Raw genomic sequence first — 10499 nt, forward strand, 5'->3', positions numbered from 1 at the left:
TGATAAATGGTTAAAGTAAAAAGAAAATAGCCCACTTTATAGAATAATTATTAAAAATAAAGGACCACAGTCACAGCAATAACTATAATCACATCAACTGAAGAATGGTTGAATCATATATGATAATTACATTAAATTTTAAGAAATTAGAGATTTACTTTTTCACAAATCTAATAAATTTTTCACATATAAATGAGTAAGTTCAACAAGAATATTTTGTGAAACCGAAATTTTCTAAATATAATAATACAGAAATATCAATTGATAACTTTACTTTACAGAAATATACAAAAGAAGGTTATAGAACTATATGCAGACCATGTATAAATAAATATCATGTAAAAAATTACAATAAAAATCGAAATCCATATGTATGTTGAAGAAGTGGTTCTTAATATTATTTCCAAGTAAAGAACATTCAAAAATATTATTAACAATAAATAATGAAGAAAAATCTACATGTACAATAAATAATGAACAAGTTGTAACTAAAGAAACTACTACATCTACAAAGATATGTAAACATTGTCAAGAAATGAAAAATTTATATTGTTTTGATATAAATCCTTCACATAAAGAGATACATAATAATAAATGTATGAAGTGTACTTTAGAATATATTAGAGTAAGAAAGCTTTAACTTTATGATTCATAATATATTAAATAATAATTCTTTTATATTAATAAAATAAATTATTAAAACTTACTGATTGTTAAACTAAAAATTAAACTAATTGACTGTTAAACTAAGTAGTAAACTAATTGATTGTTAAACTAAATAGTAAAATGATTCTTTTGGTTTAAAAACAATTTGATTGTGAAAGTAAATGATAAACTAATTCTCTTTCTGATTATCTGTCTATTAAATAATAATCGTTACGGTACAATTAAATAATTATCATTTTGTTAAAAAATATTTTTTACAAATCTAATGAATTTTTTGGTAACAAATGAAAGAACGAAATGGAAACATACTTTTCTTATCAACTATAACAATTAAAAGTTGCCATGCTTTGTGAATTTTGTAGAATAAATAATTTATGAGGAAATTCAAATTTATGTAAAGTTGATTTAATTAGATTTATTATTAGAAATAGTGTAATTATTACTAGAAATTATAGATGTGAAGCAAGTGAAAATCATGCAAATATTGTTAAAAATTATACAACTGAAGTAAGTGAGATATTTAAAAATATTGATAAAAATTATATACCTGCAGTAAGCGAAATTTATAAAAATATTGTTAACAATTGTATAATTGAAGTAAGTAAAAAAATATGCAAATGTTGTTAAAATTTATATACCTGAAATGAGTGAAAATCAAACAAATATTGTTAAAAATTATGCAACTAAAGTAAGTGAGTAATTTAAAAACATTGTTAAAAATTATACACCTGAAGTAAGCGAAATTTAAAAAATATTGTTAAAAATAATATAACTGAAGTAAAAAAATAAACAAATATTGTTAAAATTTATATCCCAGAAATAAGTGAAATCATACAAATATTTTGTAAATTATACACGTGAAGTAAGTGATAATTATTGGAAAAAGTTAACCAAATATTGTCACAAATTATACACCTGAAGTAGGTAAAAATCAGACAAATATTGTTAGAAATAATACACCTGATGTAAGTGATAATTTTTGAAATATTTTAACATATTGTTAAAGTTATATACCAGAAGTAAGTGAAAATCATACAAACAATGTTAGAAATAATACACTTGAAGTTATAATTTTTGCAAACAGTTACCAAATATTGTTAAAAATTTACACCTGAAGTAAGTGAAAATTGTACAAAAATGGTTAAAAAGTGTATATATGAAGTAAGTGATAGTAATTTATAAAAAGCGAGCATACTATAATATTGATGTAGTTTTTCTAACTAAAGAAGATAGACCATAAAAAAATTTCCATTTTCTACAAATATATTGGTAAAACTGTAACCAAGAGACAGAAACACAATTAATGATTATTTTGTATGAAAATGCACTTGAAAACAGATTACAAACTATAAATTTTGAAAATAGTAATGATAGACTTGATCCCAATTATTTCATAACTGCAGTAAAAACAAAAAAATATAAAATTGTTTAAGACTATTTGAAAGTACATCTTGGTTTAAAGATAAATCTTAATTTATATTGTGAATATAAACTACAAACAAATGAAATAAATAAAAACGTTAAAGAATTTGTACAACAAGCACGAAACTATTCTAATATGACAAAAAAAGGTTATAGTAAAAAATTTCAACAAGGTAAAGGAGATATTTTAGAAAATATATCTTATTTTCAAGCACATAGATCAGGTTGGTCATTAAATAGAATAATTTGTTTGGAACTAGCAATTAATAAATATATTCCATTAAAAAGATCATCTTACATTGATTTACCTAAAGTAATAAAAAGAAAGAATCCTGTGTTAATGTAAAAAATGATAATGATATTTATTTTAGGTCTATGAAATCAGCTTTGTTTCTTGTAGATCAACATTCTGAAAAAATAATAAAATATAAAAATGTTGATCTTGAACATGAAAAAAAATTTGTAAATACCGAATTTCCTGTATTAGTTAATTATATTCCAAAAAATAGAAAATATAATTAATGTATCTTTTAATGTGTATTCATTTGATGATGATGATGAAGAAAAATATAAGGGGCATCTATTAAAAATTACAAAATTTAAAAAAGGAAAAATTGTAAATCTATTTTATTTCAAGAACGATAATAATTCATACTATTGTTATATAAAAAATTTATCTAGACATGTATCAGGTTAAATCAATACATATGAAAAAGTAAAATTTATTTGTGATTTATGTCTACTGCATTCCAATAGTAAGGAAAAATTAGATAATCATACACCAAATTGTTTAACTAAAAAACCATAGAAAGTAGAAATGCCAAATAAAGGAACATTTGTATAATTTAAAAATTACAAATGTACACAAAAAGTTCTAATTGTTATTTGTGTTGCTTTTGAAACTTTAGTTTGAAATATGGAACAGTGTGAACCAAATCCCGAAAAACCATATACAATGAAATATCAAAAACGTGAACCAAGCGCGTTTTGTTATAGTATAAAGTACATATATGGAATTTATATTGTATTGTTTATAGAGGACAAAAGTATCATTAAAAATTTATAGAATGTATAAAACAAGAAGTTGACGAAATTGCAAAAAAATTAATCTGTAACTGAAACCATTTGCATCTGAAAGAAATAAATAAATAATAATTCTGTGTTTTGTACACTGTGTAAATATTATTATAATAAAAATAATAATACAGTTGGTCACACGATCATCAAACTGGAAAATATATCGCTCCATTGGGTGATAATTGTAATTTTTTACCACAATGATTGTGAACCTACTTATATACTTAATTTATCTGGTTATGATTCTCATCTTTTTGCAGAAAAACTTGGTTATGATAATGAGGAAATAGTACTAATACCAAAGAATGAAAATAAGTAAATTGGTTTTGGTACACAATCAAAAAATTTATAAATGGGGTTATGGCTTCTGCACTTGATAAACTTTCAACAAATTTAAACAAAAATCAATTAAAAAATATTTATCTCCATTTTTGTTTAAATTAGTGATTAGAAAAGGTGTTTATCCATTCGAAAATTTTTTGAAGCAACGCAACTAACAACAAAAGAAAAAGTTTACAGTAAATTAAATGATTTTATTATAACTGATGAAGATTACGATCATGCAAAATTAGTGTGCGATATATTCAATAAGAAAAATCGTGGTGAATGTCACGATTTGTATCTTAAAACTGATGTACAATTGTGAAGTGATGTTTTTGAAAATTTTAGGAAAACATCTATAGAAACATATAATCTATATCCTTCTTGGTATTTTACAGCACCAGGTTTACCTTGGGATGCGATGTTACAAATTACTGAACAACAACTTCCATTATTATATGATTGTGATATCATTTTATGGTTGAAAAAGCAATAAGAGGAGGTAATCCACGATGTTGTAATAGACATGTAAAATTAAATAATAAATATTTTAAAGATTTTAATAATAAAGAAATATATAATCATATAACATATCGAGAAGCTAATAACTTAAATGGTTATGCTAGAAAATAGTATTTTCAAGATGATTGATTTCAATAGAAGGAAACATGTAATTTTAATTGTAAAATAATATAAAATTTCAAACAATTGTGAAAATGGATATATATTTGAAGTAGATTTAGAATATCTGAAAAAATTACATGAGTTACATAAAGTTTTACCATTAGCTCCTGAATCAAAACTTATTCCAGGTACAAATGAAATAAATTAATAACTACTTTAGATAAAAAGTAATTATGTAGATCATTATAGAAATCTTAAACAATATTTATCTCTCAGAATGCAACTTACATAAATACATTACGTACTAAAAGTTAAACAAACTAATTAGTTAAAGAAGTATGTAGATTTAAACACAAAGTTAAGAATTATAGCTACAAACAATTTTGGAGAGGTTTCTATAAATGTATGAATAATTCTGTATTTGGAAAAACAATACCGAAAATAAAAAATAAACAAGATAAAAACGTAGTTTCAAATAGTAAAGTATCTGATAAACATGTAGCTAAACCAAACTTTAAATGTAGAACTATATGTAATGAAAATCTAGCTGCTATTCAGAAGTATAAAACTAAATTTACAATTGATAAAGCTGTGTATGTTGGATTAAGTATACTTGATTTATTTAAAGAGTTAATTTATGATTTTCACTTTAGAGTTGTGAAACCTATATATGGAGAAAATATTGAATTATGTTATCAAGATTCTGATACTTTTATTTACAATTTTAAAACTGAAGTCTTTTTTGAAGATATAAAATCAATGATTGATTATTTTGATACAAGTTATAATATAAATAATAATCCATAAATAAACAACAAAAATGTTAGTAGAACGAAAGATGAATCTAGTGGAATAGAAATCGAAGAAGTTTATGTTAAATGAGCGAAAATGTATGCTTATAAAGTTGGTGACAATACAGAAACAAAGTCTACAGGAATTAAGAAATACGTTGTTAAAAACAATATAAGTTTAGAAGATTACAAGGCTGTTTGTTTATTAATATAGTACAGAAAAATAAATTTAACTAAAGGTGAAAAACATGAAAGATATACCATTTATGTAAACAATAAAGCACTGCCCTCATGATAATAATAGATATGTATTGGAAAATGATTAAAAGTCATTAAAAATGAAATAAATTTTTTTATATATAAAAAAATATATATATAAAATTGATAAAATACTTTATATATAAAATTTTCCTATTTGAATAGATACTTTTTACAAAGATCAAATAAAACACAAACATTTTTCTATACAAAAACTACAAACATTAAATAAAATAAACAATGAGATAATTAAAATAAAAGATGAAAGATGATGGTATTTAAGTATGAGATTGAAGAATTAAAGTAAAAGATGAAATAATTAAATCAAATGATGTGCAAATTAAAAATTTGATGGAAATATGTGATACATTATTTAACACGTAATTGAGTGGTAAAGAAAATAATTAAATGAATTCTTTTAAAAAACAAATTGGTTAAAAATTAATTGATTGTTAATCCACATAGAAAGCTACTTCTATATAAAATTACTTAATCTTCATTTATCCAACTGTGAAACGTTACCATTTAAAAGAAAGTTTATTAATTTTTTAAAAACTTTTTCAACTATATATACTTCTGGATATTTGTTTTCTGTAGTTCTTGTTCATAAAAAATTACTATTTTTTTCTTTTTAATTTATATGTAATTTTATTAGAATAAATAACATCTTCAATTTCGAATAATTTTGTTGATCAATTAGCTGTACAACCTTTTTCAAAACGACCTTTATGTTTACTAATTCTTACTTATCACCTGTTTCACATTTAGCATTTTGAGTAGCTATAGTGTTACTTGTTTTTAAATATCATTCACTAGCTTCTATTGGTTTCAGTCTTATTGTAAAATGCTTTGTGTCATTGTATTCATGAATTGGATTTTTAACTAAATTTAACCATTTATAATTTCCTTCTCAAGCAAATTTGTTCCATATTTTTTCTTTAATTCTGGAAAAGGTGAATAATAATTAATGCCATATTTCTTCATTACCTTCTTAAATTCTTTGTTTAGAGTCAACTATGATTATCTGTTTGTAAATTATTTGCCTTTCTAATTATAAAAATTGTTTAAAAAGCATCAAATATACTTATAGCTGTTTCACGATTAAGTTTAACAACAAATGCAAATTTTGGAAAATCATTAATTATTTTTAATAAATATTTATAACCTTCTTTTTGATATTTCTTTTAATTTACCTGAATCCATATCAAATAGATCAGCTTGCCATAAATCATCTATACTAACAGAAACAAAATTTCTTCTTTAAAATTTTATATAATTGCTTTTTGTAGTTAATTAATTTTATTTTCTTGAATATTTGTTAAACCTTCACCATGTACAACATTTTTTAAATAAATTTGCTCGTTTTAGATATAAAAATGGTTCAAATCCCTTGAATTCTTTGTCTTCCATTTTCAGTTACTATTCTATGTTGATAAAGTGCTTTTGTAAATTTTGTACATTTCAAACAAAAATGGGATCGACTGTTTTAGAAAAATGTGTGAATTGGGATTATTCGTTCATTTAGATATAAAATTTATAAAATTTTAAAGTATTTCACCAAATACGATTATATTTTAATCTACAGGATCAATTTTAACAGAATCTATTAATGTTATGTTTTTAAAAATTGATCTGTGTACCATTATTGATTGATTATTAATATGTGTTTGTTATTGCTTACCAGCTACTATTACTGTTGTATGAAAATCATTAAAGTTTAAATCTTTATTTATATTTATACCAATTACAGTAATCTTTTTAAGTAAGAAATCATTTCAAAATTGTATATTTTTAATTCACCACCTGTTATAGAAGTAAATTCCAATATTTGTTTTATCATATACTTTATCTTTAAGATGTCGTCATTCAATAGTGCATTTAGTTGTTTATTATTTAACTATTATTTAATTGATTTTGGTTTAGGCTATGCACTAGTTACCAAAGTATAAAGAATTGTTAAATTATTCATTTATATAGTTAAAAGTTTAATATAGATGTTTTTTATATTGTTAAATATTAATTTAGATTTCTGTTAAGGTAAAAATTTATAACGTTTTTTATATAGGTTAAAATTTTTAAACTTTTTTATGTAGTTAAAAGATATAAAAAGATTTTTATTTAGTTTAAAAATTTATTAAGATTTTTATAATCCCCAACCATTGTCATCAAGATTAATTGTCATACATAATTTTCTTTTTCCATACATTATTCCTCTAACAGATGTTTCTGCAACTTTTTCACCAAATGAAGTATCATTTCCACACATTCTATCTTTTGCAGTTATCTGCAGTTCTTTATCAGCTATAAGTATTTTTTTAAATTCTTTAGTATCTCTGTAAGCAATATCATGTTTTTTCAAAGTTTTATCTGATGGATATATACCTTTATCATCTTTAGCTAATCTTTCTTCTAATTTTGTACCTGGACCACAAAGTTAATACTTGGAAGATGCATTTCAAATGGAAATTTGTAACTAAAGTAGGTATGCTTTTCAATATTTATTACTTTTCCAAAATAGATGTGGAATATTATTTAAAACCTAATTAAATATAGAATTCCTTTTGCATTATGAATCATAAAGTTACTAAATTTATTTGTTACCATTTGTGTAATACTAACTTTTTATTGTGGTAATTATTATTTCCAGCTATTTCTTCAGCGTGAATAAGTGCTAATCTATCAATTAATTGTCTAACACATTCAACCTAACATATTCAAATTACTTATCTGTATATTTTTTAACTGAAACTTCAACAAAATTTTCAGGAAACCTTACTTCTGTAGAATCTATAGTTTTTCTTCTTGTGATTGGAAAATTCTCATCAACAATTGGTTTTATTAAATATTTATGTTTATTGCCTCTACTTGATTTATTTTACTTGGATTATTATCAGAATATAATACTTCTGAATTTAATAATGTGTCTGCGTCATTTGATAAATATTCACTATGAAGTTATTCATTTAAATCATCTATAGTAATTTGTATTCCAGTTAAAAGTCTCATCGATACATCTGTACCTTCATACATTTCTTTCCCAACTGTTAATTTATCACTATTAAATTCTACAGGTAAATTACCATCATAATTAAACATACCAACAGGTTTTGAACCAAATAATTTATCTTCACTATGATTAATATATTTTAACACTCTTTCACTAATATTTTGTTTTTAGTTTCATTTATGTTTTTTACTTCTTTTTCTTCTTCTTCTTCGTATTTATTTAATGAATCCTTAACTCCTGGTTCACTTACTGTATAATCATCCGACCACTTAGCCTTCTATATTATGGTGATATGGAATCATTTGTTTTTCAACTTCTTCATTTTCTACAATTGATTTTAAAACATTATCACCTAAACCTTCAACACCTTGGTTTACTTTTTCAATTGCATCAATAACTGGTTTATCTTCCCTTTTATATTGCTCTTATTATATTCTTGTTTGCTTTTTCCAAAGCTTAAATTGTTCTTTTATTTGCACAAATTTCTTCCTATTTTGTTTAGATTATTTAACAACTTTTTTATCATAATTTGCAAACTTTTATTAATGAAGAAAAATATTAACAGTGTTTAAGCAAATGATTGTGTTTATGTTTAACAGAAAAGTTTATGTTTACATTTAATGTTAAAGTTAAGGGGCTCCGGAATGCCCTATACTTGCAATGTTAAAATAACGCTTATAAATTACATCTTTCCTCACAAAGTATTTGAGGTAGGAAGTTGAACTTTTTACAGATTATTTATTGGAATATGGGCTACAAATTAACACAGGGATTTTACAAAATTTTAGTTCACTTATTAAAGATGATTTTTTTTCAATTGTAATGAAAATTCACAACATTTTTTTGCAATTTTTTGTTTATATATTCAAAAATATACAGTTTTTTGGAAAAAGGCTGTGTTAAATTATGCAGAAGGTATTGTGTAACATTTACTGAAAATTTGAAACAAATATGTTTGGAAGATCCTTAGAAAACATGAAATTAGTATGAGAAATTAAAAGTTTTGGGAATCGAGCGACACAGATTGGATTAACTTTTTAGTGCATTCCAGGTCCATAGGATGGATTATATTCATCCTCTGCAAACTCCTCCTCCAGTTTCCTCTTGTTCCTCCTCCTGTTTACTCTTGCTTGTATTTCTAGACTCTTCACAGCCCTGTCTGCAGCCCGAAGGCGTTCCTTGTCTAAAGCAAGCATCGCTCATTGTTGTGTTCGTAGATTTTGCTACCATTTTCTTCAGTTGCAGTTACTGCAACACTGTTCGAAAAGGTGGTCATGTATGAACACTTATCACATTTCAGTTGTATTTCACTAGCAAGTCCTACTTGCTTTATTATGGAGAGTTCCAGACCAACTTCACTACAATGAATACATCTTACACAGTTTGAAAAAATTCCTTTGAGAACCGACATATCAAATATTTCATTCACATCCGATTCGCCCATAAAACATTCATAGTTTTCACTCATTGAATCAAGCTTCTTCTGTGAAGTATTTTCTTTCCCACTTTGACTGCTATGGGCAGGTATACTTGAGAGGTTAGGTTCACTCACTTGGTTATTGTCTTTATTGTATACAGTAATAACACATACCTTTGGCTTTCCAACATTTCTCCTTTTCTTAAAAGCCTTCAGAGGATTTCTAATAACGTTACCTTTACTCATTATTATACTTCAACAAAACAGAGACTCAAGAAACAGAATTAATTACGAATATTTTCGAGATAACGACAGAGTAAATAAACATGAAACAATCGACAATCACACCAGCGATATATATTGAACCATCACAGGTTAGCCACAACACATACTTTATCTCACATCACTAAAATGTACCTGATGAACACAGACGTTAATAATAACACCATTTGACAGCAGTTTAACAGCGCCACAGTGGGTCATGCCCATGTAGAACACATTTCAAAAAAAATTTAAAAATAGTTGTAGTCTTCGGAATACAATAAATTATATATCTGTTAAAAGGTAATAGTCTGCAGATTCAGAAAACGCAAAAAAGTAAAAATTGAACTTTTCATGATTTTGTGCCTTTCCGGAGCCCCTTAATGTTTATGTATGTGCTTATGCTTGTGTTCATTGTTAAAGTTAATGTTTATATAAAAGTTACTGTTTAATGTTTTTGTTTAATGTTTATGTTGTTAGTGAATGTTGTATTGTATTTCTAAACTTACCTTAATTTGGTTTTCTAGACATACCTATTGTTAAAAAACAAAATCTATAATTTCAACATTTACTACACAAATCTTTAAAATTACCAGACCTTAAATCTCCACTAATACACTCATGATTTAAATGTGTATTATCTTGCTAAAATTTT

Source organism: Schistocerca americana, chromosome X (assembly GCF_021461395.2).
Source record: "Schistocerca americana isolate TAMUIC-IGC-003095 chromosome X, iqSchAmer2.1, whole genome shotgun sequence".
Taxonomy (NCBI): domain Eukaryota; kingdom Metazoa; phylum Arthropoda; class Insecta; order Orthoptera; family Acrididae; genus Schistocerca; species Schistocerca americana.